Source organism: Clavelina lepadiformis, chromosome 2 (genome assembly GCF_947623445.1).
Source record: "Clavelina lepadiformis chromosome 2, kaClaLepa1.1, whole genome shotgun sequence".
Taxonomy (NCBI): domain Eukaryota; kingdom Metazoa; phylum Chordata; class Ascidiacea; order Aplousobranchia; family Clavelinidae; genus Clavelina; species Clavelina lepadiformis.
Window position 1 is genome coordinate 18,689,469 of NC_135241.1, and position 26,252 is coordinate 18,715,720.

The 26,252-nt window shown below is 34.5% G+C and overlaps 1 long non-coding RNA gene across 2 annotated transcripts; it reads left to right on the top strand.

The window, feature by feature from the left end:
* Positions 1–2,146: 2,146 nt before the first annotated feature.
* Positions 2,147–15,312, top strand: LOC143447179 (uncharacterized). 2 transcript variants are annotated; one of them, XR_013114050.1, is made up of 3 exons: positions 2,147–2,468; positions 7,395–7,473; positions 14,401–15,312. It is a non-coding gene; the product is annotated as an uncharacterized LOC143447179 (long non-coding RNA). The 2 variants fall into 2 exon arrangements; XR_013114051.1 differs by lacking the exon at positions 2,147–2,468 and adding an exon at positions 6,451–7,311.
* The last annotated feature ends 10,940 nt before the right edge of the window (positions 15,313–26,252 follow it).

Here is a 26,252-nt window from a genome sequence, read left to right on the forward strand (position 1 = left end):
AGTGATTTCTTTCTTTTATAAGTAAACTTTTGTTAGGCATTGTTTTTTAACTGAAACTTTGTGATAAGGCTTGCATGTAGTCTTTGTAGCTTAGCCAGTGAGTTCTCATGTCTGAGCACGATTATTATGATTAAGTCTCTATAATAGTGGTTCCCTAACGTTTTGCTTATCGCTTACTTATCGCCAATTCAAAAACAAGACAAACGAGCATAAACAAGAAAACTTTTTATTAGAATTGGTCACTGTATTAAGCAAACTCTCAAAATAAAAGTAAGCAAATCGAAAAATATGAAAACGTAAATGTTTATGACGACCTTAAATCACTTGATTAGTATGAACCGCTAACGCCGTTTACTCTTTTTTTGGACACAAAACATAATCTGTTTAGTTGTACAGTTGTTCCAGAAAACTTCTGTTACAGGTAACATATATTACCATGTCCAAGTTTGTGTGATGCTAGCACGTACATGGCCATTGTTTAGTAATCAACTTTAAGTGCTCGAGTTTGTTGCTTTATTTGTGTAAGTTTTGTCGATTTACATTTCATCAATTTCTTATTTCATGTAGCCAATCAATTTCGAGTATTATCACTTTATCGTGTGTCAATTTTTAAAATTGTACTCTTTAGCTAGTCCATATGCCTTTGATACATTGCCGCCATTTTTTACCAGATGTATTTTGTTGCTGAAGGGTGTTTCGATAAGATTGTTGAACATGTTTTGTAAGGTATCTTTAACAATTTACTGGCATGAAGTTGGTTACTCCTTCCTCCTTACATGGTTATTTAGTTATCATTGGTAAACAAAATCATCTACAAATAAGAAAAGAAATTAGTGGCTATGTATTGTAGGCATAATCAACTTCATCTGCAAAGATCAGTAACAGAATAAGTAATAAGGTTACCGACGGTAAATAACACACAAATTCACACTTTGTTTTATAAACAACCTTTTAAAAACGTTTGTTTGTAGCTTTTGAAGTTTTAACCAGTAGTTTATCATGTCTGGGCCCCATTATCATGACGAAGACTCTACAGTTTTAAACCAAGAAAACATTAAATTGTTTTTTAGCCTACTTTAGTTTACTGAAATGGCAAATCGGTCGTTTTCGTGAGAAAGATAAAAATAAATTTGTAACTGAACACTCTTTGAACAAAACCCTCAGGCTAATTTATGCAAGTCACGTTTACAGTCTGCAGCCAAGTTGAAAACAAGATGTATGTTAAAGTTTGAACAAGAAACGAGAAAGGTCTTTATTGGATTGAACGACTAAAGTAACTCCAATTAATTCACAACGAAAAAGCCATAAATGTAAATGAAGGCCAAAAGTTTTCTCACTCCTTTGTTGTTGTGTGAATGCTTTCTGCAACAGCTTCAGTAGCTGCGCGTAGTTCTTGACATTGCTTGCTGTTATCACATTATCAACTGGTAAATGCCCACGGCGTACATAATGACAGACGTGCAGCTAGACAAAGTTGGTTCTCTGCGATAAATTTGATAACTTTGGACGAAAATGGTTACCTTTGTTTACGCTTGTTTAGTTTCATCAAAACAATGTCCTATTTTAATCATACGCATATAGGCATACGCATCTATGGCGTTGAAAAGCTATTTGTTTATAGAAAATGGTCAATATTTCGTCAAATGTAATGTACAGGTGACCATATTGTTAATTACGTACAACACGTATTGCAAAATATATTGAAACAGAAATGGAGATTCGCAAATTAACATGTGTGGGTGTGGAACGGGCATGAAATTTGTGCCCGCACAAAGCTAACCAATATGTTGGACTTTTCAAAACCAAAAAGCGAACAATTGAATCAAAACAGTAAAACGAATCTTCCTGCGCGCAAACCAGTCATTCAGTGTTGCAATTTTTCTGGGAAGTTTTTGAAATGGTGTTAGCAAGCCTATGTCTCCAAATCAATAAATGCAATGCGTGGTTCCATTGGTACATTTAGGATTGCATCGAAGGTTAGTTGATAGACCCATGGCCTAAAAAAGTTAAGTTTGTGAGGAGAGGGGGCATGGTCCAACGGTCACTGTTTAAATAGTGTCGTCATTGTTTAATACTTTATCATAAAGAAAAAATTATTATAAAAGTTATATCAATGCTGTTGCAGATTTCACAGTAGTAAGTAATGCAACAAACTGACACAAGGAAGAAAATGTGATGAACGGCAACGACTAAAGAAAAAAACCGCTAAAAATAGCGTCCTAAAATTTGGGTCCTGAGGAAAGGGCGAGGCCCAATCGCCCCTTCTAAATAAGTTTATGATGTTTGGACCAATGTGTTCTAGTAACATATTCTTAAAAATACTTTTGTGCTTTTGCCGTAAAAGATAATATAAGTTAGGATTTCTTTTGAAAATGGTGAATTGTGATTACTTGCGGTTTTATTCTGAAGTTTAGTTAAGAATCACATCATTTACTTCATAGAACATTTCAACAAGATCCAGTTGCTTGGTAAGTGAATAATTTGTTTCTTATTTAAACGATAACCTTAAGACAGTGGAAGAACAATTACCTAAGTTGGAGAAAAACAAATATAAGTAGTAAACACAAAAAGCATAAATATCAAACATATATTTAAAGTAGGTCTACATTAATGTCTTTGAGTGCCTGGTCAATACCAATAGTAGAATGTTAAATGTTTATCTGCTGGCAACTGGAGAGATCTTCATAGAGGTATTATATATCTATGACCCATTAATATTTCTTCCCACATTTCTACGACGTTGGTTGTTTTATTTCTTGGTCTTTTGTGTCGGCTTTTGATGTAATTATTGACGATAGACTTATACTTTTTGTTGTGGTCACATTCATACGATGTAATTCAATTATTAATAAACAGAATGTAGGAAAGAAAAACGAAAATATTTAATGCCACCGACGCAATCAGCCAAGTGATGTTGAATAGTGGGCCTTAAAGAGTGTTCATGTTTTGCATTAGTTAATGCTGGTGTTTCGAGCGACTTGAAGTTCGGCCAGGAAATCGGCTTGTTCCGGCTGTTGAGATAAAATCATAAAACAAGATTCATTGAACGCCGTCCGAGATAATAAGGAAGGAACATATAGTCTAATTGGGATTTAATCATATATTGCTGAAATATGTTTAAATCTACACAAACTTAATTTGCTGTCAATCCTCAGAAGTCGAATTTAATTCGGGAAGTCGCTCGAATTTTAAAATGTTCCACCTGCAAAAAGCGATTTTCATAAGAAAAAATGTAAAGTTAATCAGACTAAGTTCTGTTTGCAGATTACCAAAAATATCCATGTCAAATTTCAAACATCCATATGTTAAGCAAGAATAACTCGCTTGGAAAATACCCCAAATCATGGCCAAAATTCATAATAAAAGCAGCACAGTTCGATTTTTAAGGTATTGTTGTTATCATTAAAAGATTTGATGTTATTTACGGTATTTGTCTTTTAATCGATATTGACTTTATTGCAGCCTTGGTGTGTTCATATGTAGACTTACCTGAATTAATCAACTTGTTAGGTTTGTGTTTGAAGTGCGGAACTCGCAATTTTATGAACTTCGATTAAAAATTGTTGCAGTGCCCACGAGCGTTGGGCAAGATCTTAATGATCAGTTCCAAATTCGGGCAAGACCACAAACAACTAACAACTAAATAAAAAACCTGTTTATTTGGGACAATGTACGCACAAATAAGCTCGGTAACTGGGGCTCGAGCAACCAGGAGTCTTTGTAGAATTAAAAACAGAGTGCCTGCAAGTCTAGCACAGCTTAAAGTTTCGTCCTGAAGGCTTTGCGTTGCACACAGCTAGCGGCAACAAACCCTGCCAGTAAGCTGGTTACAACAATAGTTAATACGTCATTATGATTTGGAAATATGGTTGCTATCAAGTACAACTATACACAAACGTCATTTCTAACAAGAAATCTTGTGTAGATTTCTTAAGTTAAGGCAAGTCAAAATAAGTTAGTTTATAACGTTTGCTAACGTTACACAGTGTCAGATATCGTCTATGAAAATTAAGGGAGCAGCTGACTGGGCAGCAGCAGGGGACCCCGGAATTCTGGGGGCCCATAATGCGTTGAAAAACAAATACATGTAACAACAAGATTGATTTAATTCTGCTGTTACAACGAGTAATTTCTGCTCAAAACATGAAACTATTGTCGTATGTGTAATCTATACTTCTAAACATCAATGCGATTGAAGTTATTTCAAAACTTTTTCGCATCAAAAAACAACATTTTGGCTAGAACTTGATGGGTCTTTACAAACAACTTATGTCTTACGGTTTTCAGTTTAACTTAGTAGGTAAGTTCTGTAGGTAAGTTCTAAGTAGGTAAGTTCTGGAGCTACAGCGTATATGTTATTTGCATGACATAGTCATAGAGTATGGGTATGATTAATTTCAAATGCGTCGATATGTTTCTGCTTCTAAAAAAATAGCTTGCATTGTTCATATCCACTTCCACAACATCATGATGATTGATGACGAATCAGTTTTTCTGTTCTTGAATTGGTTATTAACCTCCGCAATTTAGCATCAATAGTACCTTGTGCAAGCTTATAAAAATGTGCCAGTTCGGAAAAGATTCGGATTCGTAGGAAATACAAAAACAGGTTTTAAAATCTGCGCAAATCTGATTCTACTCACTTTCAACTCAGCAAAACAACTGAGGACAAGCAAAGCAATCATACATATAACTTGTCACATTGTTGCTGAATGAAAAAATTCTGTTTTTTTGCTCATTAAAAATTAAAAAATTTTAAACAAAAAACTTTTCAGCCATTTCACTCTCTGTATGATCGATCATATTCAGTTTATGGACTTTTAGAAATAAAAAGGACTGCGCTCGTCAGAAACAAGTCAGAAGATTCATGCATCCACCTTTTATTTACGCAGTTCCTTTCAAATATGGTCAAGTTTTTCACTTCCAAAATCAAGCTCTGCTGATCAAAATAGACCCGAAACTTCGATAAAATGTGGAAAAAGTCGCACATACGACTGTAGTTAATTAGACTCAGGAAAAAGAGTTTAAAAAATTTCCTCGGGACTAACGTGCCCCTAGAAAGGTCCAAATGTAACGTTGTGGGTTCATGTGTCTCACTTTGGGAACCACTGCCAATAGATTTCTACAAAGAAAACGTTAACTCGCTTTTATTAGCTTATACCTAAGTTTTCTGAAGCGATAACTTGGTCATTTCCAGAGAAGAAATGAAGATGAAAATGAGCAGACTTTGAACGAAACCTGCAGGGTAGTTTATGCTTGTCTCATTAAAAACCGCAGCGAAATTGAAAACAAGATGTGTAAACAAAATACGACAAAGATTTGAATTAAAATTGGTCACAGTATTAAACATATTTTTAAACTATAGAAGTTACCAATACGAATATTTTAAACTATGACAATAACAAAATACAGTTTTCCAAACCTGAAAATGCGAAAACTAAGTTATTATAAATGAGAAAAGATTAAAACGGAAATGTTCACAGCAGCTACCCTATATTGCTTGATTAGGTTTAAGAAAATCAATTGATTAGTAAAGGCTTGGAACATGATTTACCTCATTTCTGCACACATAACAGAACCAGTTTGTTTCATAGCAACTTCAAACAAGTTCTGCCACAGAAAATATAACCAAGTATTTACAAAACTAATATGTTTATTGCAATTAGTTTATAAGCCAAATTTAGTGATTGAGTGTGTGGCTTTATTTGTATAACTTTCATCGATTTACCTTTTATCAATTCCTTTTTTATGTAGCCTGCTTTTTTAAATTGGACTTCTATCACTTTTTCGTGAATCATCTTTTAAGATTGTACAGTTTAACTAACTTAGTTTGTTGTAACTAGTTTATGTGTAAACCTGTGTGGGCTTTACACTGCTTTTTGTAAGAACTTTGTAAAATTTTTGTTTGTAGCTTTTGTAGTTTTGTTAGAGGCTTCACGTGTCTGGGACCTGGGCACGATTATCAAGACAAAGTCATTATAGTTTTCTACAAAGAAAGCGTTAACTCGCTTTTCTTAGCCTACCTAAGTTTACTGAAATATCAATTGGTTGTTTTTGAATGAAAAACAAAAAGGAAGCCGTAACTATACAGTCTTTGAACAAAACCCTCAGGCTAATTTATGCACGTCACGTTTACAACCAGCAGCCAATTTCAAAACAAGATTTATGAACAAGAAACGAGAATGGTTTTACTTTGACCGAACGATTTCAATGAGCCAATTTCAGCGACAACAATTACTTCATAACGACAAAACAAAGAAACAAATTGAAGGTTAAACATTTCTTACTCCTTTTTGTTGTGTGATTGTTTAATGCAATAGTAAGCAGCATGCAGTTCTTGGCACTGCTTATTGCTATCACATTATCAACTTGTAAATGTCCATAACATGTATAGTGACAATCTGACAGACGCGCAGCTGGATGAGATTGATGACATTATACCGAAAATTGTTATATTTGTTTGAGCTTGTTTAGTTGGTAGGCCTATAGATTTTTACTTACCATTCTGAAGGCGAATAGAAAGACGGTTGTTGGAGTGATTTTGAAGCTGTAAGCTGGCAAGCTCGTTGGAGCCTTTTTCACCGTTTTGAAGAAAGCACTTTACTTTCAATCATCTGAATATTGAGTAAAGGATACTATGCCTATTCAATTTCATCAAATAATGTCCTATTTTAAGTAAAATCTGCTCCGGATATCGTAACTGCGATATATATTTGCGTGTTAGTTTATCCACCAAATAGTATGAAACCATATAGGCCTACTGTACTTAAGTAGAATTGAAGAAATTTGATTTTTTTCAAATTCGATTTTTTTTCCTAAAACCAAACAACTGAACCAAAATCAAGCCAGCCCTCCTTTACATGTCCAACCACTCAATGTTGTAATTTTAATGTTTTTTTAATGTTTAATTTTAATAATTTTAATAATGTCCACGAATCACAACATGCAATGCGCGATTTGCTCTTTTCATAGAAGCTGTCGGAATTTTTTTCCTCAAATCTAATAGTTTGGTAGCCATAGTAACAGGCAACCTGCTGTGTTTGACATTGTGCCCACTATTTTTAAGTGTGGTTATTGTTTTATAAATCATTGTTATGAAATTGGTAATAAATGGTGTTGCAGATTCCACAGTAGTAAGTAATGCATCGGTTGTAGCCGACAAGGAAGCAAATATGATGAACGACAACGACTGGAGAAGAAAACCTTTTTGGCCCAAAGACTGGTGTTCTATGTTTTCACAATAACCCTCTCTAAATAAGCTAGTGCTTGCCGCAACGTGTTCTACTAAAGTAGTCCTAGGCTCTACTATAGGTTTGTATTAGTTTTCGTGGTGTTGCGAGAAGAGGAGATATGTAGCATTTATTTTATAAAAGGTAAATTGTGTTTACTTGCAGTTTTACTTTGAAGTTGAATCAAGTATTACGATCATATAGCCTACTTTAATGGACCGGGGACACAAGATCAAATTGTTTGGTAAGTGACGATTTGTTTCTTATTTGCTTTGTACTTTTAAGACCGAGAAAGGATGATGACCTGAGTTGGATTGAAAAAAGTATAAAAATGAGATTAAAAAAGGAATTACATCAAAAGTAAAATGATTAAAGTAAGCTACATCGTTAAGTTAAAGCCTTTGAGGTGCTAATATCTGCTACAATTTGGAGAGGTTCTTATACATTGTTTATATATGTGTAGCCCATTAATTTTTCTTCCCACACTGATACGACTTCAGTTGTTTTCTTTCTTAATTGGTGTTATTGCGGCCTTGGTGTTTTTACGCTTAAACCTGCCCAAATTATAGGCCTATAGCGCCAGCAGCAAATAAGGCGCATGGTTCGCATTTCTTTTCTCAGGGCTGGGTAGATTTTTGTTGTGGTTGAATTTAGATGACACTGCAAATTTAAACTGCAGGTTCGACTATTTTTGTTTGGGAATTTTAAAGATTGAACGCTGAAAAGTTTCATTAAGGTATACCAGTTTCATTAGGGTATATCATGCAATTGTACGTTGGGCCTTGTTTCTTGCCAAATACACTGAGCGAATATAAAGCTAAAAGCGATTAAAAATTAGCAGACTTTATTTGTTGCAGGTATCTTATAGCGAATTCGTTAATATCTTGAGTGCTGGACTCGAGTCTAAAGATAAATGATTTGACTTGCGACTAAAGTTTGATGATTTCGGCAAAAAGAAAATTTGATAACTGTCGATTTTGATCATTTATTTACGACTCTGCTATGCATGGTCTGTCTCGTGACGTATGTCACGTCCTGATGCGCTAACGTCACAGTCTCAAAATGGCAGGTAATTGATTTTTGCCAGAAAGTAAAGTGAAAAGCAGCAGCTGACGTATTTTGCAGTGTTACACTAAAAACGTACCGGAAGCTCGGGCGTAAAAGCTTGGTAAAAACAACAGAATTCAAACCCAAAAGAGGGCTTTACTTTACAACACTTAATTTCTGCCATTCACTAAAAGCCCAAACGTAGAATAACTTCACTACGCCAGTAGCTGTTTACATAGATGAAAACACATATAAACAAACAATGCACTCACACACTATAAAAAAAAACTTAATAACAGTTTACGGAGTAGTACACGTATAGGAATAAAAACAAACTTAAAATAGTAGCAAACAGCTTATCCAGCAAAACTAGGGCACCGCACAAACAGGTTGATACAACACCTAAATGCAGTACTAAAAAGCAGGTTCACAGAAATATCCCGTGATATCTACATCACAAAAATACAGCGTGTTTTTGCACAAGCGAGCCGTGTTTGATATCCAAGTGACGCCACTATCGTAATGCCTTTGGGTAAGCCATTCTTGTTCAGTAATTTTGGGGAACAATTTCAAATTAGGGCAGTGCAAAAACAACACAGTACAAAATATCTGTGTCTATATCGGAACTTGCACAAAGGCTAGGTTATCTCGGTAACCGCGGTTCGAGCGATGAGGAACGATCGCAATGTCGCGCAAAGACTTTCCTCGGCCTGATGTATAAAGATTATGACATCATACCATACGTAATTGTGCCATCCATATTCGGTTAAATTGTTAGGCTGAAGGGCACTCATTGCCTTAACATTTATGTAGCATCACTTTTTCATTGAAATTGAAAAACATTAAAGAGGCATATACCCGGCAAACCGACCATACGGTCCAATAAAGAATATTTGTCGACTCAACATTAGCAGTTTTATCTATAATTAAGATCTGCGGTTTTATCAGCTTGCGAAGACTAGCGAGTCATTCGGTGTGCTGTAAAAAGCTCTTTATTCATTCGTTTCTGTTGTAAAGGCATAAACCATGAAAATGTTTACATTATACTTTAAAGCTTTGAGTTAAATTAATAACACTGTACCAAAGATTGTTTTGGATGTAACGACACTTCTCGAAAGGCTGCTTGGTCAAAATGGCTCATCCCTTACGCCTCCTTGATAGTTTACATATAGCTAGCAAATATGATCTTTACGAGATCTTTTTGAAATTCCCCTTACATTTACAACGTGTTTTGTTCAAATCAATTGCATCGATTTTCAAAAGATTCGAAAGATCTATAGCCTATATTTTCAAGATGAAATTTTCCAACTTTTCTGTTTGGAATAACATTCTCGCGTTCCACATTTCAACTTTACTTTTCTTGTTTCTCAGATAATTCACTTTTGTCACAATCGGAAAATTACCACAGATACACTCTAAAAAGTAGTTGGTGCAAGTAACCAAATTTTTGATTTTATTTACCAATTTTTAATTACCAAGTATGTCCAGACGAGAAAATTGGTAAGAATCAATGAAAATTACCAACATAACACTATGTAACACAATTTTTGTTTGGCTACTCTTTTTAATGCCCCATTATGTATTTTGGGGTACTGAGTTCAAAAGTCCAGTTAGTTTTTTCGTACCATCGTTACTTTTTGAGATATTCAAACTTTGATATAGCTGTAAGTATAGCGAATTGTGTTTTACTCTTGCAGTAGATTTCAACTCCACATCATGGTTCTGTTCGGTTAATTAAAAGCAAAAACCAGTTCAAAAACGTTAATAAGGAAGGCTTGAAGATAAATGTAACATAGTTTTTCAAACAGTTATAGTTGTTCAAAAACGTACTTTTGAGCGAGCTTTTCTTTTATGACCACTCCTGTCTGGCCTTACCAAAGACCAAATGTAGTCTCCCATCATTGCACTGTCCCAGCGGCCTTTATATCGTTTTTTCCATTGGCTCAATATCCTGATGAAATCTCTCACCATGCTCCTCACTGAAGTCACCAAGATTTTCTTGAAAAAAATCCTGATGGGAACATAAAAAATGAAGTTTGACAGACATGCGACAACCCATGTTTTGGTAACTTTTGATAAGTTTTTCCACCAACTCTTTGTAATTTCTGTCTCTTTTATTTCCCAAAAATCCATCAACCACACCTCGAAATGCTTGCCACGCTTCTTTTTCTGTTTCATTCATTTTTTCTTCCAAGCTTTTACACCTTTACATTGTGTTGATATGGGGACCAACAAATTTCCCTCCTTTTATTTTGGCAAGTGATAGTCTGGGAAACATTGAACGGATTTCTTGAAAAACTTGTCCTTGAAAATCAAAAGCTTTTACAAACTGTTTTACCAAACCTAGTTTGATATGAAGTGGAGGCAGTAAAACTATTTCCCGACTTACAAGAGGTTCCCGAATAACGTTGTGCATTCCTGGGGTTAGTTTTTCCCGTGTTGGCCAATGAATTTTCTCATAGTGCTCACCGTCAGCTCTACTATTCCACAAGTATTAAAAGCAAGAGTATTTTGTGTAACCACCCTGCAGACCAGGCAAAACTCCCAACATTTTAAAGTCACCACAAACATACCACTTAAACTGAGTGTAACTGATTTTAATGAGTAGTTGCTTGACGTTTTCATAGTCTTCTTTCATCTGTAATGAATAAGCAAGTGGAATTGATGGGTATATATTGCCATTGTGAAGTAACACTGTTTTAAGACTTTTGATAGAGCTTTCAATGAAAAGCCACCACTGAGTAGGATCATGATCTATTCCAACAGCACTAAACAGGCCTTCCACATCTTTACAATAGCAAAGGTCTTTAATAACATCAAAGTAGACAGAAAACTCCAAGTGCCTATTCCTGTAAGCAGTACTCTTACAGTCATCACCAAGCAGATTTCACTCATTTAGTCTGGATGTTAATAACTCTGCTCCAGATTTTGTAAGACCCAGATAACGTATTAAATCATCCAATTCTTTTTTTGTTGGAAAATGAGGTGCTGAACTTGTTGTTGGTGCATATTGCGCATCAGTGTCTGCATTTTCACTTGCTGTTGCTGAGTCTTCACTGGAGTACATTTCTATCTGAAATAATAAAGAATAAGTACACAGCATATAAGAAATTGAATCCAATCTCAGAACATATAAATTATTGTTAGTGATCCAAAGTAAAAACTTACATTTGATGGTGGGTTTGGAACCGGTAAGACTTCACTGTGAGGAACAGGTGCAATGGATGAGGGTGTACTAATGTACTTGGATATGCCATAGCTCTTCTTCCGCTGATCTTGCGATACTTCGATATGTTTATCATGCAAAAATAGCAATCATCATGATGATTTTGCGGCTCTCTCCAAACTCTGGGAACTGCAAATGACATAACTTTTCCAGAATCCCTCAACCATCCTTCAAGATTAGATCGACAGCTACCACAGATTACATGTGGTACCCGTGACTTATCCTGATCACCAATGTCCATCGCAAAATATTGTCTATATGCTGTCCAATACTTTGTTCTTTTCACAATTTTACATGCGGTGTGTTTACTGCTTATGTAATATCCACATACATAACAAAAGCAATCCGGTAAACTTTTGCACTGTCTACTAGACATTTTGATTTCCACTATTTAAAAGATGAACTGAATCTAAGATTTACACAAGACTTAACTCTACAAAATATAATCATATGGCGTACTTCTTTCTGTAAACACTAAACACGACTTTCTAATGAGACTATAATGAATTTAACAGGCTGAGATAAGAAATAAAAGCACTTTCGTCTGCGAGATTTCACACTCCCACTCCCATTCACTTCCTTAAGTAAATAGGACGCCGATTTACAACATGATAATGCTGACAGACACAGATCATAACCGCATAAAAAAATTACAGTTAATGGAAAATCACAAAAAACGGAAATCATTTTATCTTGAAAACGATCCATGATAGAAAAAAATTGACAGCATTTTCGGAAACAGCGCTTGAAAATCAAACAGACACATTTCAGAAATGTAGCCAAACAAACTTTTTTTAAATTTCATTACGTAGTTATACTTGGTTGCATTAATGTCAATTTTAACATTCAATTTTACCAACCACCATGGTTGTTAGAACCTACAAAATCAACCAAAAATACACTTTAGAAGTTTAGATTGTACTTTGTATGCTCCTCATTGATCGTTTTAACCAATCGCCATGGTTGCAACTGCCCGAGTAAATGTAAGCTTCACTAGCATTTCTCTAGTAGTCTATGATACACTTTCTGTAAAAAGCACACTGTTCAGTGATTAAACGAAAGTTTATATTTGACATGCCACATGTGATGATGCAACACTAAACAAGCTTATCGCTTAGTTAATTTGCATATCAGATCGTGCACCTTGATTTGGTGTCTTACTTTATCATCATAACAAGTATTAATTCCATAAATTTATTTTTGTATGAAATACCATGCATCTTCGGCACACGCTGGGAACGCTGCATTGAACACAAAAAATGATTTAAAGCAGAGCTCCACCGCCCTGCTTACAGATGGGCACACATATTTTACTTTATTCACCAAGTACATAAACTTGACTTGACTTGACTATAATAAACTTGGCCCAAGTACGACCACCTGTTCCAACCGCTGTCAACTCCGCTAGCTTTCATGAAATATATTGAAGGACTGTTCTCACCTTTAATAACAAACAAATGCTATAACGAACTTTGTTTGAAATGGTGCTAAACAGATTTCCGTTTCATAATGTCTTCATCATTAATCCCATACCTTTTGTAAGCCAATAAATGCAGCTCGGCTTTCTGCAGAGCTTGGCCACCATCTTTTGTCATGAATATTTCTTGTCATGGTACCAGAATGGAGCAAATCGGGCAAAAAGGCTCATGTCGCGGTTTATCAATTCTTTGACTGTTTCTGAGTCGATCAGAAAAAAGGACTCTTTTAAAAGATGTTGCCCTACGGTATACAATATAACTTCCACTAGTTTAAGATTTTCAATGATTGTTTTCCAAAATTATGTATTTGTCTATGTTGTAGCTTATTGCTAAGTATTTCTTTAAAGAAAATCTTTTAAAGAACTTCATTACTTCTTATCTTTAGTCTATACTGGTAATTAAGAATAGGCCTAAGCCTACACAAAACAATTTCATCTTTTTCTAAACTTATTTTATGATTGTAATGCAAGTCGTCTGGTTTTTTATTGGCCACAGCGCTACATTAAAGCCAAATTAAAATCTATGTGCAAACTGTGTAGTAGCTGCAAGGAAAAAAAAGTACACAGCTCATTTACATACTACACTTTTCTTCAATAAACTTTGCAGCTTAAAATAGGCAATTTATTTTTCATAAGAATAGAATTGTATTTGTTTTTTCTTTTATGAGGATTTCTTTGTAACTTATGTTTCAAAAGAAGCTAATAGTGCACAGTGTGGCATCTTTTTTAGTCTCACAGTAGCCTACTGGTTGAAAAACTTGCAAACTAGCTTTTTGAGGCATGGACAGATTGACTGAACCCGTAACTAATCCGTTGTTTACTTTTTCACACATTACTATTGATTTATTTGGTTAAGTAATTAATACTTTGTACATTTTAAAGAGAAAAGAAAATATACCTGGTAAATATTACCAAGCAACCAATGTAATAACTAATAAGTAATTGTTATGTTTGCTGTTACCAATCGCAATTGGTAGTGGATTTACCAATTGTTGTAGAGTTGGCTGCCGTTTCTTTTCTTTAGATCGCAGTGAAGGAGTTGTATTCTCCTAACCTACAAATTTATAAAAACAGCTGCTCATATTGGACATTTCCACAAATTTTGGGAGTTAATATTAAAGCAACATTTCTGCTGCACATCTATCGTTGCATAAGATTTTTCGTTAGCATCGTATAACTTAGTAAAATTTTTGTGCAACAATTTTAAATCGGTGATTTATCTATCCAACTTGTCTCATTCTTCAAACGGACCACATCTCACAAGCTTGCAGTCTTTTTTTCAGTCCATAGTTTGTGCGCTTCGAACATATGAAATGTCAATCGTTACTTGTAACAAATACGCGTTACTGGTCTTTGATATTGTGCCCTAACTTAGGCCGTAGTCACGCTTAATAATGACATGTAACTTTATCCTTTTGCAGTTTTTCAAGAGCTTCTTGCAGAAACATTTCCCTGTGGAGATTGATTAAGGAGGGTAACAACACACACCCCCATCGAACTCAATGCCGAATGACAACTGCATTGAAGCATGACCTTGGTGTCCCCATCTTGCTTGTTTGTCTCCGTTTTTGTAACTTATATAACCTTCGTTTTCAAGTACAAATTAGCAAAATATATTTTCCAAGCCTGAAAATACAGAAATTGAATATTCTAAAACAAAAAAAATATTTTTTATAGCGACCATATAGATCACTTGCTTAAGTTTACAAAAATCGCTTGATTTTTTCCGCCTGTGGACGCCATTTATCGCTTCTCTGCGCGTATTAATAAACCTGTTTGGTCATAAAGAAATGCTACTGCAGGCAAGATAACCAGGTTTATGCGAGGCTGTAGTGCTTTCATTTCATTAGCAAATTTTAGCAACTAAGTTTGCTGTTTTTGTTGTGTAAGTTTTGTTGATTTATATTTTAACAACTTCTTGTTTAATGTATAAACTCGACTTTCATCGGTTTAACGTGTGTTATCTTTTAGAATTGTACATTTCAACTAATTTCTAATCTAAACCTGTAATATATTGTCGTTATTTGGTACCAAATGTATTTCGACGCCAATTCGTACCCCGTAAGTTTTTTGTACATATTTTGTTAGACATGCCACAGAATATACCGGCGTAAAGCTGGTATCCGGTTACTTGGTTACTTATTTACCATCGATTAACAACTTATCATTTTTGAATAAGAAAAAAAGGGAAATAGTAAGTAACGTAGTATATAGTAGTTAATAAATTTTATCTGCGAATAAGCAACAGAGAATTTTACCAGGTAACCAACTTCACGCCGGTAAATAACACAGCGATTTCTTTTTTTTTATGAGTAAACACTTGTTAGACATTGTTTTTTATCTGAAACTTTTTGATAAAACTTGCATGTAGTCTTTGTAGCTTAGCCAGTGAGTTCTCATGTCTGAGCACGATTATTATGATAAAGTCTCTATAATAGTGGTTCCCTAACGTTTTGCTTATCGCTAATTCATCGCCAATTCAAAAACAAGTTGAACGAGCCAAATCAAGAAAACTTTTACTTAGAATTGGTCACTGTATTAAGCAAACTCTCAAAATAAAAGTAAGCAAATAAAACAATACCAAAACGTAAATGGTTATGGCGACCAGAAAGAACTTGATTAGTATGTACCGCGAACGTCGTTCACCACTTTTCTGGAAACAAAACATGATTTGTTTGGTTGTACAGTTGTTCCAGAAAACTTCTGTTACAGGTAACATATATAATCATGTCCAGGTTTTCTGACACTAACACGTATGTGGCCACACTTTTGTAAGAAACTATAAGTGAACGAGTTTGTTGCTTTATTTGTGTAAGTTTTGTCGATTTACATTTCATCAATTTCTTATTTCATGTAGCCTACCAGTTTCGAGTATAATCACTTTATCGTGTGTCATCTTTCAAAATTGTACTCTTTCGCTAGTTCAAAAGCTTTTGACACATTGCCGCCATTTTGTACCAAATGTATTTTGTTGCTAAAGCGTTTTTCGATAAGTTTGTTGAAAATGTTTGGTAAGGTATGTCTAACAATTTAGCGGCATGAAGTTGGTTAGCCCCTTTCCGCCTTACATGGTTATTTATTTATCATTGGTAAAAAAACTCATCTACAAATAAGAAAAGAAATTAGTGGTTATGTATAGTAGGTACAACCAACTTCATCTGCAAAGATCAGTAACAGAATAAGTAATAACGTAACTGACGGTAAAGAACACACAAATTCCTTTTTTATCTCTTAACTTTTACACTGTGTTTTATAAACAACTTTGTAAAAACGTTTGTTTGTAGCTTTTGAAGTTTAACCAGTAGTTTATCATGTCTAGGCCTCATTATCATGACGAAGACTCTACAGTTTTAAACCGAGAAAACATTAAATTGCTTTTTTAGCCTACTTTAGTTTACTGAAATGGCAAATCGGTTGTTTTAGTGAGAAAAACCAAAAGAATATGTAGCTGAACGGTCTTTTAACAAAACCCTCAGGCTAATTTACGCAAGTCACGTTTACAGTCTACAGTCAAGTTGAAAACAAGATGTATGTTAAAGTTCGTACAAGAAACGAGAAAGGTCTTAATTGGATTGAACGACTAAAGTAACATCAATTAATTCACAACGAAAAAGCCATAAATGTAAATCAAGGCCAAAAGTTTTCTCACTCCTTTGTTGTTGTGTGAATGCTTTCTGCAACAGCTTCAGTAGCTGCACGTAGTTCTTGACATTGCTTGCTGTTATGACATTTTCAACTGGTAAATGCCCACGGCGTGCATAATGACAGACGTGCAGCTAGACAAAATCGGTTCTCTGCGATAAGGTTGGTAACTTTGGACGAAAACCGTTACCTTTGTTTACACTTGTTTAGTTTCATCAAAACAATGTCCTACTTTAATCATACTTATGTATGCAACAATGGCGGCGGAAAGCCATGTGTTTATAGAAATGGTCATTATTTCATTCAATGTTATGTTGAAGGACAGGTGACCATATTGCTAACTACGTATAGCACGTATTGCAAATTATATTTAGATAGAAATGGAGATTAGCAGATTAACTGGTGTGGGTGTGGAACGGGCATGAAATTTGTGCCCGCGCAGGGCTCTGAACTGGTAACCAATATGTTAAAATTTTCGAAACCAAAAAGCGAAAAATTGGATCCATAGAGTAAAACAGTAAAACAAATCTTCCTGAGCATGAACCAGTTATTCAATGCTGTAATTTTTCTGGGAAGTTATTGAAATGGTCTTATGTCTCCAAATCATTAAATGCAATGCGTGGTTCCATTGGTGCATTTAGAATCGCATCGAAGATTAGTTGTTAGACCCATGGCTTAAGAATTTAGGTTCGTGCGGAGAGGGGGCATGGTCCAATGGTCACTGCTTAACTAGTGTGATCATTGTTTGATACTTTATCATAAAAAATTGTTGTAAAATTTATATCAATTGTGTTGCAGACTCCACAGTAGTAAATAATGCAACGGTTATAGCTGACAAAGGGTCACAAAAATAAAAATGTGATGAACGGCAACGACTAAACAAGAAAACCGCTAAAAATAGCACTCTAAAATTTGGGTCCTGAGGAAAGGGCCTGGCCCAATCGACCCCTCTAAATAAGCTTATGAAGTTTGGACCAATGTGTTCTAGTAAAATAATCTTATAGAGACTTTTATGCTTTTGCCGGTAAAGGTAATATAAGTTAGGATTTCTTTTTGAAAATGGTGAATTGTGTTTACTTTCGGTTTTATTCTGAAGTTTAATCAAGTATCACCTGATTTACTTCATAGAATAGTTCAACAAGATCCAGTTGCTTGGTAAGTGAACAATTTTTTTCTTATCTAAACGATACCCTTAAGACAGAGGAAGAACAAGTACCTAAGTTGGAGTAAAACAAGTACAGGTATTAAATAAAAAAAACATAAATATCAAAAAAATATTTAAAGTAGGGCTACATTAATTAAACACCGTACTAAGATTGAAATAGGCCTAATATCAATGCAGTTGTATATTGCAAGATTTTGACAAGGTTTGCTGGAACAAGACCTAATCCAAAAAAATTTATATAAGAATGGAAAAGAGTTAAATGTTTATATACTGGCAGCTGGAGAGGTCTTCATAGAGGTATTATATATCTATAACTAGGGCCATTTTTATTTTGACCTAAAAAAAATTTTTTTTGACTTTATTTTTATCAAATTTTGACTTTATTTTGACCTAACGAAATTGCTTATTTGTAGAGGCCACAGTTCTTCCTCTAGTTACCCAAACATAATATTTTGTCGATTTCAGACCCAAACGTAATATTTTGTTGAAAAGTCAAGGTGTTTTATGGATTATAAAAAGTGCGTCGTGTTTTTTGGCGTTAGATTTAGGTAGTTTGTGTTATTTTGTCCTTGTGAAAAGGGCACTTTGCCTCGATTTTCTCCGAATGGTAAATTCTAATAAACAGCAAATTAAACAGGGAAGAAGTAATGTAACTCCCTTCACGCGGCATAAGGATTAATTTATTTAAATACGTAACAATGAATAAACAATGGACAATTTGCGATAAAAGTTACTGCTGATCCAAGTGGGCATTGTGACTTATTTCCTGCTTTTATGGGTTAATATGGTTTAATTGTGTCGCAGTTCCTGATTTACAATGCTTCCACGAGGATTTTTACAAAAATTACTCTCAAGAAACACAAAAACTTTGTCAAAAGCCATAATTTGACAAATTTTGACTTTATTGAAAATTTTGACTTTATTGTAAATTTTGACTTTATTTTGACCTATAAACTTCTTAGAAACAATCCCCTAGGTGCTGAAAACAATTTTATTCTTTGATTCGTGGTCAGACGAGGTCCTTAAAAATTTTTGACTTTATTGACTTTTGCGGGCCCTATCTATAACCCATTAATTTTTCTTCCCACATTTCTACGACTTTGGTTGTTTTCTTTCTTGGTCTTTTGTGTAGGCTTTTGATGTAATGACTGACGATAGATTTATACTTTTTGTTGTGGTCGCATTCATGCGATTTATTTTAATTGTTAACAAACAGGATGTAGGAAAGAAAAACAAACATATACAATCACACCGACGCAATCAGCCAAGTGATGTTGGATAGTGGGCCATTAAAGCTTATTCATGTTCTGCATTACTTAAAGCTGGAGTTTCGAGCGACTTTAAGTTCGGCCAGGAATTCGGATTGTTCCGCCTGTAGAAATAAAATCATAAAACAAGATTCATTGAACACCGTCCTAGATAATAAAGAAGAAACATATAGTCTAATTGGGATTTAATCATATATTGCTAAAATATGTCCAAATTTACACCAATTTATTTTGCAGTCAATCCGCAGAACTCGAATTTAATTCGGGATATCGCTCGAGTTTTAAAATGTTCCACCTGCAAAAAGTGATTTTCATTAGAAAAAATGTAAAGTTAATCAGACTAAGTTCTGTTTGCAGATTACCAAAAATATCCATGTCAAATTTCAAACCTCCATATGTTAAGCAAGAATAACTCGCTTGGAAAATACCCCAAATCATGGCCAAAATTTATAATTAAAGCAACACAGTTCGAGTTTTAAGGTATTGTTGTAATTATTAATAGGTTTGATGTTATTTTTACGGTATCTGGTTTTTATTCGATATTGACTTTATTGCAGCCTTGGTGTGTTCATATGTAGACTTACCTGAATTAATCAGCTCGTTAGCTTTGTGTTTGAAGTGTAGAGCTCGCAATTTTGTGAACCTGGTTTAATAATCGTGGCAGTGCCTACGGGCTTTGTGAAAGGCATTAGCGACGTTTTCTCTAGCTAAGTGGTCCTAATGATCAGTCTAATTCAGGCAAGACCACAAACATCTAAAAACCAAATTAAAAAAATGTTTATTTGGGACAATGCACGCACAAATAAGTTCGGTAACTGGAGCTTCGAGCGAATAGTAATCATCGTAGAATTAGAAATAGAGTGTCTGTAAACCTAGCACAGGGTAAAGTTTCATCGTAAAGGCTTTGAGCTGCTCACAGCTAGCGGCAACAAACCAGGCAAGTAAGCTGGTTACAACAATAGTTGATATGTCATTATTGTTCGGGATATGGTTACTATCAAGTACAACTATACGGTACTACGACACTTTATCGAAAGACACTTTATCGAACGACACTTTATCGAACGACAGTTAATCGAACCGACAGATGATCGAACGACACTTTATCGAACGACAGTTAAGCGAACCGACAGTTGATCGAACGACACTTTATCGAATCGACAGTTGATCAAACCGACAGTTGATCGAACGACAAACTTTGACAATAGCTTCAAGCAAGATTTTTGCGTGTTTCTCAAACATTGAGACAATAAGCCATTGTGATGTGCGGTCTTTGTAATGGTGTGCATTAATGAATTGTGATGTATATATCATAAAGTTGACGATTTATATTTTATATCTATATTTTATATTTATATCATAAAGTTGACGATTTATATTTTATATCTATATTTTATATTTATATCATAAAGTTGACGATTTATATTTTATATCTATATTTTTTATTTATATCATAAAGTTGACGATTTATATTTTATATCTATATTTTATATTTGTATCATAATTGTAATTAAATGAATGCGATTGAAATGTGCACTTCGTCAGTTGTCGTGCTTTTAACAGCGCATATCGTCAGTTGTTTCGTTAAATTGTGGTTCTTTTAACCCTATCCTAACCAACCTCGCGAGTTTACTAAAAAACTAGGTGTGGCCGAACCCGCACACACATTTGCAATCGTTAATTACTAGAAAACTATACGTCGTAAACTGATCGGATATTTACAGGTTAGTAGCAAAAACATCTGGCTTCCTGTATACATCATAATTGTAAAACTAAAGAAAGTGAATTTAGTGTAAATTAGGTATTTCTAAAAGTGACACATTTCTAGAAATTCTTCTTGTTACGCCGCGCCCCCGCTGTGAGAAGAGAACGAAAGAGAATAGTTAGTCAAGTTATTGGTGCGTAAATGAGTAATACGCTTCAATGCGGAGAGAGAGCAAAATTATATAAATATTACAATATCTCAAAAATTACAAAATCCAACTTTATCAAACAAACATGGACAGATAGCTGAACATTTTTTATGAAAAGTCACCAAATTTCAATTTTTTACAGCAAACAATGCAACTGTACGCCACGTTTTGCTATGACTGTGTGCGGGAGAAGCAACAGTCGATTCGATCAACTGTCGGTTTGATCAACTGTCGGTTCGATAAAGTGTCGTTCGATCAACTGTCGGTTCGATCAGCTGTCGTTTCGATCAGCTGTCGTTCGATTAAGTGTCGTTCGATAAACTGTCGTTCGATAAAGTGTCGTTCGATAAAGTGTCTTTCGATTAAGTGTCGCGTCACGCAACTATACACAACCGTCATTTTTACCAAGAAATCTTGTGTAGACTTTGTTAAGTTAAGGCAAGTCAAAATAGGTTAATTTATAACGTTTGCTAACGTTACACAGTGTCACATAACGTCTATGAAGATTAAGGAAGCAGCTGACTGGACTGCAGCAGGGGACCACGGAATTTTGGGGGCCCATAATGCGTTAAAAACAGGTCCATGTAACAGCAGAATTGATTTAATTCTGCTGTTATAATGAGTAATTTCTGCTCAAAACATGAAAATGTTGTTGTATGTGTAACCTATACTCAGGGTTGCCATCGGTCTCAACTCAAAAATAAGGACGACTAGGAATCGAAAGACGAATACCACCTTAAACAGTGCACAACAGGAAAAAGCAACCAATGTTCCTAAAAAAAAAAAAAAAAAAAACAAGGTTTCAAAATGCCCAAAATACGAACCTCTGCCCTAAAAATAAGGACGCAAGTGAAAATAAGGACATGTCTTAAAAAAAAGGACAAACATATTTTCTAAGACACGGACCTTTAAAATAAGGACAAATCTTAGAAATAAGGACGGTATGGCAACCCTGCCTATACTTCTAAACATCAATGCGATTCAAGTTGTTTCAAAACTTTGTTCATATCCACTTCTACAACAACATGATGATTGATGACGAATCAGTTTTGCTGTTCTTCAATTGGTTATTTAACCTCCGCAATTTAGCATCAATAGTACCTTGTGCAAGCTCATAGAAATATGCCAGTTCGGAAAGGAATTTTCGGAAAGCCGTTCGAAAATGTCGGTTTAGCGGGGTATCCGGATTATCGGAAATCGAAAAATCAATCACTCTTGCAAATGTAGCACCGTGTTCAAAATGCAGTATGCACCTTACTTCATCCAAAATACCAAATTTATTATGACATTAGGGACATTATTATGCGTAGATAAATGGCTATTTTTTCGTCAACTATTTACTGTATCTAGGTCCTAGGACAATCGTGAATCATTTTCGCTTCACTCTTAATAATCCGGTTTATCGGATTTTTTTGCTATTGATTTAGCACATTTGTTCCAAAACTTTTGTGTCGGAGCCGGACAGCGGGGTTTCCGGATTAAAGGGGTAAAATGCATAGGAAGAAATCCGTTCCCGGTAGTTTTGAGTCGGATAGCGGGGATTCCGGTTGTTCGGGGTTCGGATTAACGAGATCTCACTGTACTAAAAACAGGATGCACACAGGACGGCATTGTAAATGCAAGATGTGCATTTACAATGCCAACGAAGTAATTAGCCAAGTGATTCTGGATAATGGGCTTTGTTGGGTGTTTATCTTTTCAATTATTAGTTATAAGGTTGGGACTTCAACGGGCACTGAGTCAGCCAGAAATTCGATCTGCTGCACCTGTTCGTATTAGGCCACAGGAATAGAATTTATTGAAAACTTTAAAAAAAAAAACAAGGAAAGAACATAAGCCTATAGCCTATTTGGGATTTAAACCTGTATTGCTGGAATATAGAATCAAATCTTTAAGCTACCAATGATTTGACATGCAGTTAGACCTTAGAACTTGAAATTAATTCGTTGCGAAAGCTCGTTCCTCTTCCAAAAGAGTGTACCAATAAAAAAAATAAGTGGTTAAAAAGATAGGCTCGCCGATATCAAAATATCCATGTCAAATTTCAAACATTCAGATTTTAGACAAAAACAATCTGGTTAAATCCTTTAACTTAAATTACATTAAATATTTATTAATTACAATAGCCTATGCTTACAATATCCTAGCCTAGCATTCCAGTGTAGCCTATATAGGTTGCATGCAAACTTAAAAATATAAAAATTAAAGAACAAAAACTGAAAAAATTTATTGAATACCAACTGCTGTAATGCTATAGTTGATATTCAATTATGGATTTGCCTAAGCACATTTAAGCGATGATTATGTTCGAGTTTCAAAAAAAAAATCGGTTTCTATAGAACAAAATTTAGTCTTCAAAATTGTTCGGATTTTGAGTTATTTGAGTGAAAGACGTTCGGGTTCTGAGGTGTCACTGGAATTAATAACTGATTTGAAGTTATTTGTGCTCTATTTGGCTTTATTCCAATATTAAACAAATTTTTTTTTTTATTGAACTATTTAGAGTTTATTTTACTGAAACGCCTCAAAATAGCAAAACCTGCAACCATGAACCCATCCTATTAAACGGTCAAATTTGGGTCAAATACACTTAGCGAATATAGAGTTACAAGCGTTTAAAAATTAGCATACTTTATTTGCTGCAGGTACCTCATACCGAATTCGTTATTATCTTGAGTCTAGAGTGCCGGACTCTTAATTAGGCGAACTGAGTTCAAAATTTTGCAGCGCCATATTCATTGTCATGGATGTGCCCTTGGGCGAAGCATCAAGGACACTCTGTCCAGTTAGGTGGTTCTGGTGGTGGCAAGTTCAGCACAAACAACTATAAAAAATTGAAAGCAAGCATACATTGGACAATGTACACGCACAAATAAGGTTGGTAACATCGGCTTGAGCGACCAGAAATCGCCAAAGGATTTCAGCCAATGAAAACGTTTCTCAGTATACGGGTAAGTGTTCCTATATTGTTCCATAACCTACTATAACTTGTCCAATTCATCATCACAAAATGATTGTCAACTCAAACACGAGACAGGCAAAGGTTATTATAATAACGTATAGGTATACCTATACCCAGGCGTTTTACTAACTAAGGCTTTATTATAGAATGTCTGTTAGCGTTAACACAGCGTAAGCTTTTGTCATGTAGGTTTTAAATTTTACACAACTTCAACGGCACCGGACCGGGTTAGACTAGTTAAGGCAAAATTTTTTAATGACTAAATCATATAATTGTATTTCTGTTACAACACAATGTTTGCAAGTGAAAATGTTTTAAACTTTTTCTTTGTGTTGTCGCTTTCCCGCTGCGGCTATAATAAACGTTTCTGCCCTCTTTAAGAAGCTATATATCTGCATTAGAGTCGTAATGACTCGAGTCACTTTTTTCAAAGACTTGACTTGAGTTTTTTTCCAAGAAACAAAATAAATGACTTGACTTAACTCGAGTCAATATTTGAAATGACTCGACTAGACTTGAATCGGTTGTTTATGATTAGGTTTCAGCTTTAATGTAAAAATAATATCTGTTGTTCGGTGCTAACACATTAAAGTGTGACTTTTAAAATGAATTCAGTTGTCTACGAACGCATAAGGTGAAATGAAGCAAATTTTGAAATTATTCTAAACATTTCTGGTTGACATAAATGGTATTTTGTCAACCAGAAATGTTACTTTTTTTACGTCTCAATCATCTTCGCTTACACCCCAAAACGATATCCCGCAAACACTTTCTTATTCTATCTTATTCTTTATAAAGCCAAAATCGTTGCCATATAAAGCGCTTTTTTGTTCTTCTTTCTCTTTTTAATTTTCAAGTAGCACTGGCTTTATGCGGAAAAACTTTCTTGATGCATACTGCTAAAAGTATATTATTCACGCGATAGTTAGTTATGGTGTATGCTTGACTTTCTAATCGGCTTGTAAAAGAGGGTATTTTTAAAATTGTAAAAAATATGTAAGCTATAATATATCTATTGTACTTTGTGCGCAATTTCACATTAAGTCATCTCTGGCTTGATCTTACCTTCACATATAAGTAACATAGGTGTAAACAGTTTTGGTTGATTGACTTGTTTTTTTCTGAACAGAAAGAAGAAAGAACATAACGAGGTTTGCTGACGAAAACACAAAACTGTAACGACTACAAGGACAATGTCATGTATATAGTAAGTGTGCATTCATATATGGCTTATACATACTTTGAATAAATTACATACAAACTGATGATAAAGGTAATTGTACTTCATTTAGTCAAGAGAATGTTGTTTATGTTGAAAATCAAATTTCGCATTGCACTTTTTAAGATTACTTATCATATTTCATTTTATTTGTGTTTAGCGCTTTGCGAGAAAACCTTGATACGGTAAAGTCATTGTAAGGAAATACTGTAGTACAGTGGTTTAGAAACTGGCTTCAATCTGATTTCAGGGGTTCGATGAGTTCATTTCTGGGTTTCGGCGGAGATCAGTATACACACACGATGTGTATATGTTGTATTTTTTATAATTTTAACGAAGGGCTTGGTGAATGCATATAGGAAATTTGCAAACTTTAGTAACTCCAAGAAGTTTAAGAACTACTGAACAGTACGTTGGTCATTCCATGTCAATTAAACTATCTTTTGATATTCATGGTTTCAGATTTAAACATAAAACTTTTACATGTAATGAGAGCTTATCATATTCTAAAACATCCTACCAACTTGATTCAGTCATTCATCCGTCATTTAGTTGATTTTTATTTTGCATTCTATAGGCAAAAAAATTCATTACAAATAGATTTAAAATTAAATAAAACAAAAACATGGCGCTGGCAACAGAGCTTCAATTTCGCTCAAAAACTTGTTTTCTGAAGCATGCCAAAGTTTAAAGAAAACGGCTCCTACAGTTTATTTTATCATATCTAAAATTTTATTAAACCAGTAACATAAAAATCGCCATTCTGACAATAATATTGTTTAAAAAAACACAAAATCAGATTTCAAATGGCATCAAAATTGAATTAAAGTAATGGATTTTTGGCAATAAACTACCAAAGTTAAGTTACGCTCGACTGAACAATTTAGTTTGCTTTCCAAGAACAGTTGATAAACCTACAATGGTTGAAGCAATGCAAAGTTTTTTTTAAAAAATTGAAAAATTAGAAAGTTTTTCATTAATGTCACCAACATTAACAGCTATAAAGCAATTGCACATCAGCTAACCATTTCGTTAAAAAGGCTATGAAAAAGAGTAAGGTAGTTCCGTTTTAGTGAACACAAAAACTACATTTCTTGAAACGAC